Source organism: Lissotriton helveticus, chromosome 7 (genome assembly GCF_964261635.1).
Source record: "Lissotriton helveticus chromosome 7, aLisHel1.1, whole genome shotgun sequence".
NCBI classification, from domain to species: Eukaryota; Metazoa; Chordata; class Amphibia; order Caudata; family Salamandridae; genus Lissotriton; species Lissotriton helveticus.
In genome coordinates this window covers 1,859,375,942-1,859,393,947 of record NC_136068.1, presented here as the reverse complement: position 1 = coordinate 1,859,393,947, position 18,006 = coordinate 1,859,375,942, and the positions used below count along the sequence as shown (strand labels likewise).

The following is an 18,006-nucleotide window of genomic DNA, read 5'->3' as shown; positions in this document are numbered from 1 at the left end:
CTCATTGTATTAATTGATCTCTACTCAAGGTGGATTGAAGTTTCTGCTGTCAGGGAAATTACTTCTGATTCCATCATTAAGTTCTTGGAACCTCTGTTTTGTAAGGAAGGGTTTCCAAATAGTATATTATCTGACAATGGTCCTCAGTTCTGTTCCTCACTTTTTGTTGATTTTCTAAAAAAGTGTGGTGTTACTCAAAAAAAGTGTTCACTATATCACCCTGAGACTAATGGTGCCGTAGAGAGGGTCAATAAAACTCTGAAGGAGTCAATTCAACTTGCTCGTGCTTCAGGTTTAAATTGGAAAACCACTCTCCAAGACAGGATAAATACCTATCGTTTCGTCCCTCATTCCTCTACTGGGAGGTCACCATTTGAGCTGTTCAAAGGGAGGATTCCTAATACCTTGTTGTGTCCTGGGTGGATGTGCTTAAATAAAGGTCTGGTGGATAATAACATAGGTGATTGGAGGACAAGAGAACTGCTCAAGCAGAATGCACGTAAGTCATACTTTGACAAAAAGAAAAGTGTAAATTTTCATGAAGTCAAAGTCGGTGATCTGGTAAAAATAAAGACCCCGGTTGGACGTAAACCGTGGTCCAAATATACTGATGTTAGAGCTGTTATCAAGATTTTCAGAAATGCTGTTAAGACTGAAGATGGAAGAATTTGGAATAAGAGTCGTGTTGTGGTTGTTAATCCTAATTTGTCTAGTGACTCAACTCATAATGATATTGGTTTGTGCAATAATTCTTTCCTTCCTTCTAACTCTTCTTTTGACAGGTTGTCATCTCCTTCTACAAGAAGTCAAAGAATTCGTAGTGCTCCGTACTACTTAAAAGATTATGTTTAGCTTGTTTTTCTCTGCTTAACTTAGTCTCATTCTCTCGTTTATAAAGAAAGGGATATGTGTGATGTTCTTTTTTCATTTTGTAAAGGAAGGGAGATGTGTGATGTTCTCTCCTTTTCTAGTTATACTTTTCCTTCCCCTTTAAGACCTGTCATTCCACTCCTCATTCTTAATTCTCAGAATGTACTTGCTTGAAGGATTCTGTATTTGTCAGTTACTTGTGGCTGTTCGTGGATGAGGTTTTAATAAACCCACTCTGCTTAACAAGATAGACTTCATCTTTATTTTATTACATTTATACAATATTATAATTGGCCCTATTGAAGGGGCCCCTCAGCATGAACACAAGCCGTCACAGCCTCACAAGCAGCGGTGGTGTTAGTATGATGACCCAGCAGTGGCCTCTCGGAAGAATGCTCGGGCTAACCCATTCTACTGTTTTAAAATGAATTAGAAAAGTGTTTGCCAAATTAACACTATGCTTACTTTTCTGATAATTATAAACAGCGTGAAGGAGACCGTGTCATTATTCCCTACACTGGTGGCCCGTGGAAAGTTCGAATACATTTGGAAGATACATTCATTGTAAATGGAGGGAAGCCTTCGGAGTTCGGAGACATCACAATGAATAATGTACTTCCGCTGCTCGTCTCTCCCTCCTCCTTCTCTTTAAACAGATCATCAGTGACGTGAAGTTACCTTTCTTTATTACAATTTACTTCTTAACCCCCTGATTACAAGCAGGTCGTGATTCCATGCGGAGATTTCCCGCAGCTGGAATTCCCGTGATTGGCTGATACCTCCACATGGAATTCCACCCATTATGAATACAACACATTGGAATGATGAATAACTTACAGACATGCACTGAACGTCTGGTGAATGAGAGCAGAGGCTTCTGTGCTAAGAGGTGGTGGGTGAGGGAGGATAGTGGGTGGAACTGGAATGGAAATGGTAGTTTTGGCAAGAAAAAACCTCTCCCCTAGCCAGAAGAAGAGCTTGGCAGGGACCAGGATACAAGGCCTGGCCACTGCAGCTGCCGAAGCCTTGTGTGATCTTTGCCAGGTAGAATTACCGGCCGATAAGATTGGATCCAGCGATCCGCAAAAAGATGCCGAAACACAACGCATATGTTTAATATGTTCATCTGAAAGAGGAAAAATAGATTAGAAAAGAGTATTCCTAGAGCGCCCACATAAGTGGATATCAACTCACATTTACCCCACCTGCGCCGTGTTTCTGCCCTTCATCTATTCTGATCCTATTGCAGGTTGATGGGCTGGTCCTTGGCCCGTGTCCAGCTCACTTCAATACCCTGGGCGTGTCTTGGAAATACCCTGTGGCTGCTGTTCTGGAAGGAGGTTGGGCTGAAGCCTCTCACCTACCTTTGCACTCCACTAACTTCACCCAGGGGAAGAGAAGAGAGTCCGGAGAGCGCTCAACGACACCCAAGTGGCACCAGGTCTTTGGTGAGGATGGCCCAGAGCATGTCCATCAAGGAGATGGTGCTGCAGCTTACCACCACCAGGTGTGTGGGAATCGAGATCGCCAACGCCACCAAGTCTCTCACCCTGAAAATCGCCAGGTGAGCTACACTTGGCCACCATCGGAACCCCTGTTCTTTCTTACCCAACCTTACTCTCACCCAGGGCTGTAAGTGGGCCGGGTCCTGCCGGTGCTCAGCACCGGCAGTTCTAAAAAGCAGGTGCCGAGACGAGTCCCTATGGGGCTCTCCATTCCTGCCCTCACCCTCAGAATGAAAAAAATAAATCTTAACTCTGCGGCAGTGACACCCTTGACTGCCTTTAATGTAACTTCAAAGAGACTCGTTATAATTCTTACAATCTCATCATTTCAGAACTGAAGCATTTTCAATATTAAATATAACAAAACCATGCTTATTTATCAGAGTCGATCCATTCATTTTTTACTGCCACTGGGTCCTATTCTATCTGGCTTGCCTGTGCCACTAGATTTAGTTGCTGGCCCACCGAGTTCTGAGCATCTGCTCGACTCTAGCATTCCTTTTTTACTACAGGATAGGGATAGCCCCCCAGAATCCCAGGTTGCTTTCAACCCCGTCACTAATCTCTCAGCCTCGTTGGTTAGTATATCAGACGAGGTTGCATCTATGACGGACTCTTTGCTGATAACAATTAAGCCTCTCCCTAGACCCGATACGCCCGCCGTAGCTGTAGCTGCGGAAGATAACCGACGTTACGGTCCTCCGCCTAAGAAAAGGAGAAGGAAGGGGCAGGGTATAGCTCGTAAGTAAGCCGCATCTTCCCCCTGTACTAAGCAGAGCTATCTCCCTTCTCCAGCCATAAACCTACAGAGTCCTACTTCTATTCTCTCTACAGACCAGCAAGTTCCCGATCTACTGGGGAGCATGGAAAAAATGATTAGATCACTTACCATGCCCCTGGTGGAGAGACTTAAGGGGATTGCTGTACAGCTGAGAGATTTAGAGAAGGCATTCAAGGCTTTACATCTGAGTAACAAGGGTCCAGGTGGGGAAGTCCCTATCCCCCCTGTTACTACTGCTTCTCGGGGTTCTGCACCACGGACTAAAGAAAAATCTACCAAGCAGCCCAACGGTGCCGCGTCGTTGGTTACTGTAGTTCCCAGGCGCGACACTGATGGTGCAGTGAAGGATTCTTCGGGGAGCATGACATCTACTTGCTCACAATCCAAACCCGTGGTTGCAGATGCTACTGTCAGATCACAAATCCCTAAAAGACAACGAGTTAACTTACCCCCTGAAGCAGTACCTTTTGTGGTGGTCTTAACCGGCGTTCCGGTCTTGGAGCCGGGTAAGAGGGAGGACCAAGTCCAACTTAAAAACAAGGCCATTTATTGGCTAAAACAGAATCGGCCCTTACCTCCTTACCTTAACGGAGAAATATTAATGGTACGACGGCTTGTATGGCTAGGGTCCACCCAAAAAAGCATAACAGGGGATATCGTTATAATTAGTTTTAAAGATAATAGGGCGGTTAGTCATATTCTAAACTGGTCCTCGTCTAATAGTAGCAGCTCGATTACTCCTCGAGAACTACCTTACTTTTATCCCAGAAACCTGATAACTCCAGCGGCTAATCCTAGACAGCGGGCTTTTAATGTGACAAATACAACCAGGCCTTTGACATACCTGCAGGATAAACAAACGAGGGGACAATGTTCCCATCCTATGGGGCAATATCGTGCACCTAGACCTTTATTTGACACACACTTAGTTGATTCTGTTTTTCCTGCTCATCCGCTCCACCACGATTCTTGGCCTCAGTATTTTAATCATCCCCCTACAACACCTATCCCCTGGACTCTTAACAGGTTCCAAATCCCCCTTAATAACCGTTTTGAAAGCCTTCGAGAATTGGAGGGTGTAGATTGACTGAGTTGTAGTTCGCATGTATTAGCTTGTCCGGCAGTTTCTACCTTTCAAGCAACTTGTCACAGTAGTCCATCCATTGACTCAGTGCTGCTTAATGTTACTGGTCCCACTTTTACTCCTGGGCAATGTGATGATTTAGGTCCAGTTTCAATTTGTAGCCCAGGTCTTGTTAATCTTGATGTTTTAAAAGTTAGTACAGTAGTCACCTCATGTAGCCTCAGCCCTGATATCCCTGATGTCCCTGAACCTAGTAGCTCCAGCCAGATCCTTGAGATTCCTGTGGACCGCAGTAATAGGGGTCAAGTGGTTAAATACAGTGCTCAAGGGAACTTTGAGTTCTTATTTTGGAATGTTTCAGGGATTAAGGACAAGGCATCGGATTCTTCTTGGGTTGAGTTTGTCGAACCTTTTGGAATATTGTGTATTCAAGAAACTTGGACAGTTGAGCCCGTTCATCTAAACGGGTTTAGAACGTTTCATGTTGCAGCTGTACCCTCCAATCGTGGGAGGAATAAGGGTGGGATATGTATTTACATTTCGAACCTGCTGGGTGTTGCGAACATTAAAGTAGTCAAGTCAGGACTATGCTATCAAATTTTATTAATCAGGCTGGTTTCTAAGGTCGATATTATCCTGGTTAATATCTATAACAACCTGCATGAGCATTTAGTCCCTGAATTGGTATCGTCTGTGATTAAGGGCATAAATGGTATTGTTACCCCGAATGGGAGGGACCGTATTATTGTTTGCGGGGGAGATTTCAATTATAATTTGTGTGTTCATGAGAGGGGGGGTTGTGGATTTACGGGGGAAGACGAGGATGATATTTCCCCACACTTTTCCCACCAGGAAGGCGGTGACTCATTGAACGATATGATGGCATCTTTTAATCTAGACTTTGTGAACAGGCTGTGCACCCCTAGTTTTGAATTTGGAGCAACCTTTGTGGGTAGAGGGCCCGGCACCACCATAGATTTTATCATCGCCTCGGAAAGCCACGCTACTTGGTATGCAGATTATTCCACCCATCCTGTAGGATTTAGTGACCATCTCCCTCTTTCTTTTGCTATTAACATACCTCAGGCTAAGTCTAGTTCACTTATAGAGAGATTGTCGTGGCTGAAATCCTGTGATATGTCCAGGCAAAATGGCTATGCCATCAAATGGAGCCAGATTGACCCGGAGGTTATGTCTGTAAAGATAGTCAGGGGATCCTTGGAATCTATTGACAGGTGTCTAGATGTAGTTTCTTCTCACAAGGAGACACTGGCAGCCTTTGATGATATTACACGGACCATACGAGATAGTCTGTCCCGTAAGGGGAAAGGCCCCACCACTAGGATGACGACCAATTCATGGTTCGATGCCCCATGCTCTAGGGGACATTTACATCTTATGGATGCGTTACATAAAAAGATCAGGGACCCGTGTGAGGTGGCCAACTGCAGGAAAGACTATCGTCTTTCCCGGAAGATCTGTAAGAACAATATAAAGCAGGAGGCATGGAACAATCTGGCTACTGCCGCACAATCAAAGGATAGCGCCCTATTTTGGCGAGCAGTCAATGCACCCTTTTTTAACGCACCAAATAATGCTAGGGTTGAGGTGGCCATCAATGAAGCCTCCTGTATTGACTTCTTTTCAGAAGTTTATAATCCGGAGGGGTTTCCTAAACTTGTGGATATGGGGGATCCGGATTGGGACATGGCCAGGAACTTTCAACTGGTTAACTTAGACATCTCAATTGGCGAAATGTCCGCCGCCATCGAGCAGAGTAGGGGAGGTAAAGCCCCAGGAATAGATGGGGTTCCTATTGATTTATTTAAATACTCAGTTGATTTATGGTCTCCCATACTGAAGAGAGTCTTGGACGCTAGTTGTGAGCTGGGGTTTCCTGGACCTGGTCCGATTCCATTATTATACCCATCTTCAAGAAGGGAGATAGGGAGAGCCCTTCTTGTTATCGCCCTATCTCCCTTCTTGATTCCTTTATGAAAATTGCGGGAAGGGCCGTCCTGAACCGGTTATCTTCCTGGGTGGAGGAAGAAGCAGTACTATCTCCGGTCCAGTACGGATTCCGCAAGGGGATGGGAACTGTGGAACAGGTCTTAAATTTCACACTCCTTCGTGGAAAATACGTCCAGGCTAAGGCAGGCAAACTCTATGCGGCATTTGTCGACCTGAGTGCCGCATTCGACTGCGTGTAGCATGATCGACTGTGGAAGGTGTTAGAGGATCTTAAAGTAGAACAGGCCATTATATCTTTTTTGAGACAACTCTATGCGGGGGCAAGGGTGAGGTATGGAACCAGTGGAGAATGCACCAAGCCATTTCACGTAAAGCGCGGAGTAAGGCAAGGGTGCGTACTCGCGCCTCTCCTTTTTAATTTATATACAAATGATTTAGAGGATGTCCTGGTGTCCAAAGTTATTGACTCGCCCAGAATCAATTCCAAGCAAGTGGTGTCATTATTATATGCTGATGACGCCGTCATTATGGCGAGGACAGAGAGAGGTCTGCAGCTAGCCCTGGATGTTTATATGAACTTTATGGATTCCAGGGGATTGTCACTAAATGTGAAAAAAACCTTTGCTATGACGTGCGCCAGGGGCAAGTCTAAAACCTGCAAACTGTTTGCACGTAAGGAAAGAGTGCAGACTACAAAATCTTTCTCTTACCTAGGAGTAGTCCTTGAGGGGGGGGACTCTGGGGCTCAGCCATTAGGAGCAGGGCCCTGTCGTTCAAAAAAGCTACCGCAGCACTCATGGTCTTTTCATGTAAAATGGGTAAAAGACCCCCTGAAATCCTACTCAAAATTTATATGGCCAAATGCGTTAGTACAGCCATTTATGGGGCCGGTGTTTGGGGCATCCAAGATAGTAGGGAATTACAAGTTGTAGAAAATGCTTTTTTAAGGTTTATTTTAGCCGTCCCACCCAGTTTATCTGTGTTTAATTGTCATGCTGAGCTGGGGGTTAGACACATTAGCGACCTGATTGCGATGCAACCCTTGCTACTTTGGCACAGGGTTTGGACAGGAGCAGACTTGGAACTCAATAGAGAGATTCTTCGCGATGTTATGGCTCTTGACAAATCCAATAACATAGCGTGGTTGACATACATTCAAAAGTTCTGCCAGGATCTGGGGAAGCCTGAGTTTTACACGTCACCAGAGGAGCTAGCCAGGATCTCGAGGAGAGATCTAAAGATTAGCTGTTGGCTTCATTTAGAATCCTTGCGCCTTGGTTCTGAGCTAAACAAGGAAACGGTAGCGCGGCACCAATTGTTGCTCACCTCGGCCAACATGGAACCCTATTTGATCTGGTGCACCAAGGGTTTTGACAGATTTTTACTTACTAGGCACAGATTTAACATCTTTTTTCGCCTGGTGTCTTTCCCACATCCAAACGATTGGTCTAAAATGCTTACCAAATGTCCATGTGATGGGAGGGCAGAACAATCAACTCTCCATGTGATTTTCTTTTGCAAATTTTATCATAATGAGAGAGTTCGATGGATCAAACCACTCTTGAAAAACCATGGAACTTGGTATCAGTGCCGCCCAGCCTTATTGTATCTCCAATTACTTAATGACGAACTGTGTGTGGCCACCGTGGTTGGCTTTTTAAAAAGTGTTTTTAGAAAAAGGAAAAGTTTAATATGTTTATAATATATTTTCATTTTTATTCTGTAGTCGGTTCTAAATGCATTGTTATTTCTATATATATTATGTATTGTTTTTCTTTCTTTGATGTAGCTTTTATGGTTTTTTAATTTACAAAAATCGAATAAAGCTTTTCTACTACTACTACTGCCAAGCATATTTGTTTACGGAAATTTTACACAGTTCTCTATACCAGGAGTTTGCTATCCATGTACAGTAGTTCAGACAATAGAAACAAGCATTGGCAAAGACAATAGGTCTGGCAGATAATCAAACCTGCTGACATTTACATTCGCGCACTGACTCTTCGCTATGTCCATGCTCTCAATCGCTCCTCTTCCATGCTTTAGCTCAGAAATCCTTGAACTCAATTCTCCATTCATTGACCATTGACTCCTGTTTACATTCTTCCAGTAGCCAACAAATTCGCCAGTAAAGAGGTACTTTTAGTAATAAGCCACCTATTGATTTTGCCCATGCTTGTTTGGAATACGAGAAACACCTCCACCACCCTAGCCCATGTGAAGATATTTAAAAGTGTAATCTAGACCACTATAATAAAGACCATGTGAGCACTTTTAATATTTGTATGTATGTATATTTCAAAGGATTAAATGAATATAAACTTCAAAGGAAATTGTATGAAAATTCATACTTCCTTCTTTTATTTGCATGTTTTAGTTACACATGTTTGTTTTTGGTGCTGTGGATTTTAACAATACTGTGCAACCAACAGAAATGGTCCTTCGACAAGAGTAATGATAAAAACTGTAAAATCATTTGCTCTCATGAGAGCATTATTCATCCTCTTTACAAACTAATTTATTAGGTTTCGTGTCAAAAATTATAAGGAACTTGTATAATAATATATAAAGGAAAAGCACTATAGAAACAGTGCCATAGCTAGCCCTTGTGCCACTGTGGCGGTCACTGCTTTTGCCGCCCGTGGCGGCCGCATGAAAGAGCAGGGGCGGCTCCTCCATTAGGGCGGAGGAGCGCAGCCACACTGCTTTCTCACAGTGTGAGAAGCAGAACATAAAACGGTATTTAAATACCATTTTATGTTCTGCTTCTCACGCTGCGAGAAAGCAGAAGGCAGGGGGATTCCTGGTTGGGGATGGGCGGGAGGCTTTGTCTGGTTGGGGCGGGCAGGTGGGCGGGTCTCTATGCAGCCTACATAGAGAAAATGGCCTCCCTACAGGTGCCCGCATGGACGTCGGCCGCACCAATCACAATGTTGCGATTGCAGTTTTGTGATTGTAAAGGGAGGGAGCATGCCTGTTCCTGTTCAGGAGCAGGAAAAGAAAGGAAAACGCGGGGCCCCGCCCAGGAGCAGAAGCAGCGCGTGACCTGCTCAGGTAAGTTTTATTTTATTTTTATTTGAACACCTGGCAGTAACTACCGCGTGAAACTCCCCCCTCATCCCCCACTCGCGAATATTGCGAGCCCACGACTGTGAAAGAACAGGGTGGAGATTAGTGTGTGGAGGCCATTGCCCCCAAAACTCATGCAACCCGGGGTGGACGGCCCCCCTACCCTTTGCCACGCCACTGCATAGAAATCTAAATGTGTAGAAATGCCTATCATCGTCCATTGAATAATTTAGTGGTCTGAACCCCAAACTTAACATAATATTCTCTCACAATTGTTGCGTAAACTTTTAAGATTTGCGCGCAACCAGAAACATTGCAGTGGGCTGGTGGCCATTTTGTCCAAGAAAGTGAAAAAATACTAAATGATGCTGTATACAGACCCGGACAGCCTCTTTACATAACCCCTCCCATGCTCATGACGAGCTCAGCTCGTCATGAGCCACGGTGGCCGTGTGCTCATGACGAGCTGAGCTCGTCATAACGTCCGCGACTCTCGCACGCGGGGCTAATTCCCCTGCTGTGCTGAGCATTCCAAAGAAACGGGTGTGGCCGTAACGAACTCAGCTCATCATGAGCACACACCCACCCACCGTGCTACGTGACGAGCTGAGCTCGTCACCAGCACAGGGGCGCTGTGCGTGCTCCCCGCCCCCCAGCACAGCAGGGGAATTACCCCCGTGGCCAAGGGGTTAAACCACTAGGAGGGCGCTGGTCTCTCCATACTTGTGTTTGATGCTGATTGAAAGACCTTCAGGTCCCTGGAACTCTCTGAAGCAGAGGTCAAAGTGGACCTGATCTTTCCAAACTTTTTAAATTTACAAAAAGAGTTCATATAGATCTTGTTAAAAAGCAACTGTTCCTGCACTGTTAATGACACCTGGAGTGACCCCAGCTGTAAGGCTAGTAGGGAAGGAGGGTGCCTCCAGTGCTGTGAAGGGTGGGGGGGGAAGGATGGCAGACCGCTATAAAAGAAACAAGCCTTCTCTTCAGGGTGCCTGACTCCTGTATTCAGAATGTGTGCAGCTGGTTAATGCCTTGCGCGCTCGTGACGGAACCACTCCGTCACTAGCCACGGACGCGCTGTGCTGGTGACGGAGTGGTTTCATCAAAGCGTGGCTGCCCCGCCCACGCTGCCGTGATTCCGTGCCTGCGTGGCGGTTTTATTGAGCGGGCGGGGCCATGACAGAACCACTCCGTCACAAGCACAGCGAGCCCGTGGCTCGTGACGGAGTGGTTCCGTCACGAGCATGGCGGCACCGCGCCCCCCCCCCCTCCCCTCCAGCACCGCGGCGGAATTACCGCTGCGGCCAAGGGGTTAATCAGTGATTATAAAAAGAGCCAGTTTAGGCCTTAGTTGAAGGAGTCATTGAAGCTTCAAGGTGACAAACAGTCTGATTTACAGTTTGGCAAATAATGTACTCCGTCATAGTGGCAGAGGAATACCCTCTCCACCAAACTGAAGGTCCACACACCGCATTTAGACTTGGGAGGACTTTTGTATCTTGGTTTTACATTTATATTATATTCATTGCACTGTTCCTTTAACATGTGCATTCCTTTTAGATTCTTCATTGCAGATGTGTTCTTTCTCTTTGCTTGGTGGGGCACTAGCCTGGAGAGGGACACCAGCTGATCTCTGTAGCTTATGAATAAATATATATTATCTCTTTTATAACTCCTTGGTGAATGTTGTATCTTTTCCCCTACAACAAGGACCTACAGTATACAGCAACGGAGACCACTCCATCTCTGTCGCTGACAAACTCCTCCTACAGAGGTTTGGGCCTTTGACCACCGGCTCTATTCAGAGTTCCGAGTACATCCTTTTAATAGAAACTTGAAAAAGATTAGGACTAGGTACAGTCTGACACCATATCACAAAAATATGTATTTTGAAAGCACTGATGTTATTTAAATGCTGTAGGGCCTCGTGGAGTACACAAAACGTACTCCTGTAATAATGTTTTACATACTCTTACACGCATTTGCGAATTTGCCCCAAAATATCTAAAATGGGAATAAAATGGAAAAATTCAAGGTAGTAGAGTAGAAAGGCGGCAGGAGTTTTTGGAGGCGGCAGCCACCCCCTGCTCTTTCCTGCCGTCTCGAGGCAGCAATAGTAAGCATCCCCCCAGCTCTTCAGTGCGGCTGTCACGGGGCGGTGTAAGGTTTAGCTACGCCACTGATTCAAGGAATATTCATCTATAATTAGCACAAATATAAAGGACTTTGATTTACTTGCACTTTTATTAATAGTGAGTTGGTGATTCAGAGGCTGATTGACTCACTCGTGTAAGAGTATATAAAAGAGAACTAGAGGAGTATGTTTTTGCACACTCCTAAGTGACTTTATAAATAGACCCCTAAATATGTTTTCACATTTTGCAGCAGTCTATCTTATACTGTCAGTAATGCCTTTTTTAAAAAACAATAATGACTCATATTCAATGTACTTTGTGTTATCGACTGGTACATTGTAGCACTATTAATACATTTCCCTATTCCCAAGTCCACCAATCATGTTTCAAATCTGTGACCTTACAGTTACGCACAGAAACATCTGCAGTGGGCACATTACCTAAATGAACTTCCCTACCAGCACAATGCATTTTCCACTGATTAGTTTAATTAGCATTTGTTGGCCACTATAGGTGTATTTAGTGTATTATATGTAGTTACCTGAAAGTGAAATGCCCAAAAAATTATTACAGAATATTTTTTTTATTTTTAGAATATGTCTCAGACTCGGCCCCCACAATCACTGCCCCTGCACCTATTGCATCGAGGATCAAAGGTTTCCTACATTATGTATGCATCTTCACCGAGTCATGTGTTGCTTAGCAGTAGATTGCATATAGCGACTGCCCATTGAAGCCTGTACATATTGGCGTAGGTCCCCTCTTGAAAAAGTCCAATCTGGGTCAGAGGGCGACCACCAGTTCATGGCTATCACCCATTAGGCTAGGATGAGAGCCAGGCCAATGTAGCTACTTGTAGATTTACCACTTTGGGCTGGGCATCAATAGGAAAAAGCAGATCATGGCACAGTTAGGATTATACCTGCCTGAACATGAAACTAATGATTCCACAACTTCTCTCCATCATCCACGAATTACTCTACAGAGCCAAACCATGGGGCATATGTACTTACATTTCATACAATGCAGAGTAGCAAGAAAAGTTGCTGACTGTGCCGTGTTGAATGAAAGCGAGACAGAAGAAATGTGTATTTCTACTAAGATCTGGAAGATTTCTGCTATTTCATAGCACTGATGCACTGTGGACTGCCTAGAGCTAATGCAGACACTCTTGCACCATGGTTCAATGTTGCCTGCGTTAAAGACATTTTACTTTTTATACGAGTGCTGCACAATGGATCACACATAGAAAAAGGAGGTAACAGAGAAATATATGTGTTCCTCCTCGGTACAGATGGTTCAGAGAGGCCCATAACATTTTGATGCATTCGCAGGTTTGCTAGCCAAAATCCATAGGATGAGGCATGTGAATGCCCATGCTCAACCCAAGGAACATCTGCCTAATGCAGAGTAACTCGAGGCATCTCTAAGCACTGCCTTGCATTAGTTTGTGGGAAAGATCTCATGCTAAGCCATGCACATCTGATTTGTGGGGCTTTGTAAATCACAAATCACATTTTGCGTCATGGCTGCACAAAAAATGTGGTAAATCTGGCCTCATGTGTCCAAAGAGGCTACCTCCTCACACACCCGGGGCAACTATATGCTGCTTTATGGGACATAGAATGTAGATGTGCCAGGGTAAACTAAATACGATGGAGATAGCTGATGCGGCAGCTTACAAGGGGCATTCCCATTCATCATCTCCTCCCCAAGGTCTGGCTCACATCAGTCCCTAATGGGACCTTGGTCTTTAGCCCACTTTGGCCTTATACCATCTGTGATGCATATCATTCCTAGTGGGTCACAAACTGTGACGACCCATATTAATATTCATGAGATAGGTCGCTTTGTGACCCACTGAGAATCACTAATTGAAACTTAACACGTTTCATACCTTAGGAATAGTGATTTGCTACTCTGTATGTTAGTACATCTAGCCCATAATCTGGAGCACCCAGGTTTCTGCCCACTTCTAGGAAGTAAAACATCTCCCGCGCTATTCCCAATGGGGTTGTAAAATGCGAGCCTCATTCATGAGGCACTCGCAATTTGCGACCCCATTGGGAATGGCTGGCCCTCCCAAGGATGATGGTCTGCTGGGCTCAGCAGACCTCCATGTCTGGGACTGCTTTTAAATAATGCATTTCTTTAGAAAAAGCAGCCCGTTTTCCTTAAAGGAAAACCAGATGCTTTAAAAAAATAAATGTAATTTTTTCGTTTCATTTTTTAAGGGCAGGGAGTTGTCCCTGGGACCACTGCCTGCCCCTAAAAAATATTTTCTCCTCCATTTGCAAAGGGGAATGGGTCCCCTGGGGACCCTTTCCCAGTTGTGACTGCATTACCACCTTCTTGAAGAGTGCGGTAAATTGTGAGTGTTTTGCGACCGTAATTGCGGTCGCAAAACATTCATACACAGGGTTGAGAGTCGCTAGTAGAAAGGGACGCCCTTGAAACCCCCTTCCTAGTAGCGAGTCACAATTCATATTTAGTGAGTCGCAATAAAATTGTGACTCGCTAAATAGGAATTGTACATGGCCCATTAGGATTTTGCATGTGCAAATGGGTCGCTAACCCGTTTGTGAATGCAAAATTGGGTCATACATCGGGCCCTTAGTGTACAGCATTAACATCCACAGTGTGACTGCACTGCCAAAGCCCATGCAGCACAGTACTACCCAAAAGTGATTCAAATGAAGCACATCAAAAACTTTTTTCATATCTATGTAGGCTGCAACTGCACCAGGCGACTGCGCAGGAATCTCACTAATGACTTGAAATAGCCACCAGACATTGGGCATAGTATTCCTTCCAGGTTTAAACCCTATTTGGTCAATATGGACCAGGTGTTGAAGCACACTGTTCACCATCAGCTAGATCAGAATTTTACAATTAAGGTCCAGCATGGAAAGTGAACGATATGATCGTGCATCCAGCGGGTCATGGTCCGCCTATGGAAACACCAGTATGGTGTTATGTTATGTTATGTTATGTTATGTTATGTTATGTTATGTTATGCTATGTTAAACAGTGATTTATAGAGCGCTCAGCTACTCAACAGTGTGTACCGGCGCTGTGACAGAAAAGCTAAGTGCAGGAACAGTGTACCCAAAAATAAGAATGAGCGGGGGCAGATTAATTTAGCTGTTGAAACATCCAAGTTTTTCAATTGTTTTCTAAACTCCAAGAGAGAGGTGGATTGTCTCAAAAAAGAGGCAAAGTATTCCAAGCACAAGCTACTTGTACCTGCAAGGACCGTCCTCTCTAGCCCTGAGCTGGAGAACACCCCTAAAATATAGACAAGTAGCTATTAACCACATGTCTGGCCATGGGTTCCTCACATGTTTTGTAGAACTCTGGGGGCAGTATGTTGCTGCCTGGAGCCTTGCCAGGCTGTACCCTGTCAAATGGAAAGTTCTATTTCTTCAAGAGTTATTGCTACATCAAGATATGTCACTTGTTCTGGTGACAGTCTTTAGAGGACAACACTTTCCACATAGCTCAATGCTGGTCTTCCTCTGGTGGTGCATTCCCTCGTACAAGGCAAAATAAAACATTGCAAAGTATTCATTGATGTCTAATTGTGGGATTACTATTTGTCCATTTAGGCATCTCACGACAGTGGAGCGGCGTGGCCGGGCTGGCGAAGATGGCTGTCGCTCTTTGCTGAGTTCCTGCCATCCCGCAAGTAATCCGGAATCATCCACTGAGGAAATCGTGGGCATCCTATAAACTGTTGGCTCCCTGCAACCTGGCAAGACACCGGTAGTGCAGGTGGAGTGCCCTACTAACCCGATCCAGCTGAGGGCGCCTGCGGAAAGCGAGGCGACTCACGGCCCACTCACCCTTCCAGGGCTCCGAAAGAAGATTTAGGCAGTGTTCGCTGCTAAGGAAGGCCATAGGGCAGGTAGACAGCTTGGCTTTTTAGGACTTGAACCCCCTATTCTCTCTTTCTCTCCCTTCTTTCCTGGAGTCTCTGGCCCCAGACCATGCAGTGAGGAGCAGCTGGTTTCCCTGGCAGTGGTGCTCGGCTCTCGAAAGCACCTGTCGGTGTATCCCATCTGGAAAGAAAGTGCCCTTCTCACAGGACACTTGGTGGCAGGATTGAGCTACTGCAGTAAGAGGGGCGGAGGTGGGGTCCCACGGCAGAGGTGAGGCAGGTGGCAGGCTCGGGCCATGGTGGTGGTGTCACATCCCACTGTTCTCTTTGACTGGCCCTGGGTCTCTAATAAGAGCAACCCAAGCCACCCGGGACCTTGTGCTGTGGGGGGCAGCAGCTACTTATACCCTCTTCCCGACACTGTAGGGGTCGGCGGTTGTAGAGCATGGGCATGGGGCCTCTCTGTCATCCTTAATCGGAGGGCTACCACAGCATCCAGTCAGACCCGGGCGGGGAGGCCGTACAGGCCAGTCCTCCCATGGGCCGTACTGGCCATAGCGGGCACCTGGCAATCCCCCGGTGTGCCGCACTGGTGGCTGCTGGTTTTGGGCCCCTGGGGCCGTTTTTGCAGCATAGCTGCAAAATTGGCCCTGTACCTAAATCAGCCTTAAAACGTCACGGCAAAGAGCTCGGCGGCACCTCCAACGCCCCCACAGGTCCCCCCCCCATTTGGTAGGGGATGCGGGGGGCGGCCAACAATGGCATTAGCACAAAAGTTGAGACAGGGGAGGATTGGTGTAAGAACATCTATATTACATTTGTTAACTGTCGCAGCACTTCTACCGGGGAGGTCCTGCTTGCACCATCTCAAGGTGCTGACCACCTAGATAAGACTGTGATCTGGTGAGAGCTGAGTGGCTGCAGACCTCATCCCAGGCTAGGCTTCATGGTGAAGGATAAGCCACCCCACAATTCGTCACAGGGCAAAAATGGATACATGTTATGAAGCCCACCATCCTCTGCGGAGCCCCCTGGACATGCTGGGGTACAGGTGGGCAAACCTCAAACATCGGAAGTGTCTCCCATTTTGCAGGCCATCAATGACCTCCACTTCTCTATAGAGGATAAATAGTTGACCTCCAAACAGACCTGCCATTCATACATCAGGATCTACATAACACTGTTGGCAGAGTCACGGCAACCGAGACCAGGATATCTGAAGCAGACGATTTTTTACAGGTCTGCCAGGCTGAGGTACAGACCCTGCTACACATCATGGCCCTGTCCGTGGCATGAGCGGACAACGCGGAGGGCTGATCTAGTCAAAGCAACATCCAGGGGTTCCAGTGGGAATGGAAGGTCCGAACATGACTGCTTTCATTGCTACCTGGCTTCAAACATGACTGCCACCAGACGGAGTCTTCTTGTGTTTCATAGTTGAACAGGCTCACAGATATTTGAATGAATGGCACCTGCCTTGTGCTTCGCAAAGGCCCATAATCATGTGCATATTGAACTATGCCTACCGCAATTCTGTAATGCAAGCCTCTTGAATTAGAGACTTGTTGCACTGTGGGTCATCGTGAATTATGGTTTTTCCAGACTACACCCTCAAAGTGCAACAACAACGCCGCCTCTTCCAAAACTACAAACAGAAACTGAGGGCCATAGGCATCCAATACATTCTACTGTTTCCTTCCTGCCTCTAAAATGTTGTTTGGAGGCAAAGTCCTGTTCTTTGACACACCCAAGACCGCATGGAAATGGGTGGAAGAGAGGCCTCGTCCAAAGACCAGACAGGACACTTCCTCAGACCAGGAGGCTCCTACGGAGGGGTGAAGGCTATGGCCACAACAGCAGGGTGTCGGCACGGACGGGGCACTTGTGGTCTGGAAGGACCTGAGATCCATGACTTGCAAACTGCATCCAATGGAGATGTTCCACTGACTGTTGAGCTTCTGGTACAAGTGGTCCCTGCGTTCTTCAAAGACTTTTCTTCTTGCTTGCCCGGCATCATTACTTACAACTGCTATTTACTAAGTGATTGCCTCATGTTATGTATTTTGGAAGCGGGGACATCTCTCTTAATTCATCTGAGGACTACAGGACCATGCCCCTTTATTTATGGGGGCAGGTTCTGTTAGGGTGAACACTGTCCAACACTCGGGGGAAGGTATGGACTCTAGCACTCTCAGTTCGCATCACCCTGATGTTAGCCCTACAACAGGTACTACAGGTACTTCCAGTTTCAGATGTATAGGGCGGGGGTGGAAGGGTTAGTCTTAGGATTTCTTAGACGTTACTGTTTTATTGTTTATGCGCCCATTATAGCACTCGCACTTCACGCACCCATTCACCGCCTCTGTTCTTCCCTTAGCAAGTTCTGTGGTGCTCATGGAGGATAGGATATTTCGGGAGGGAGGGCACTGGAGGGAGGGCCCGGATCCACGCAGCTCCTCATCTAGAATGTACAAGGGCTGTTAGACAAGATAAAATGCAGAAGAATCCTGAGCACTGCTAGCAGGGCTGGCCCAGAAATTCTGCTTCTGCAGGAAACCCATCTTATCTTTACAAAATGCTCCTTTGAATGAAGTTCACAAGAGTATTCCATTCAGGGCTCCAGAGGGGTGGCCATACTACTGAAAGTCCCATTCCAACACACTCAGACTTTGCTACATAGTGTGCCATTATGTCATGGCATTTCTGGC

At 46.0% G+C, this 18,006-nt stretch overlaps 1 pseudogene; it reads left to right on the top strand.

Moving 5' to 3' along the window:
* The first annotated feature begins 2,324 nt into the window (after nucleotides 1–2,324).
* LOC144767793 (cytolysin tenebrosin-B-like) overlaps nucleotides 2,325–18,006 on the top strand; it is a 96,571-nt pseudogene continuing 80,889 nt past the window's right edge.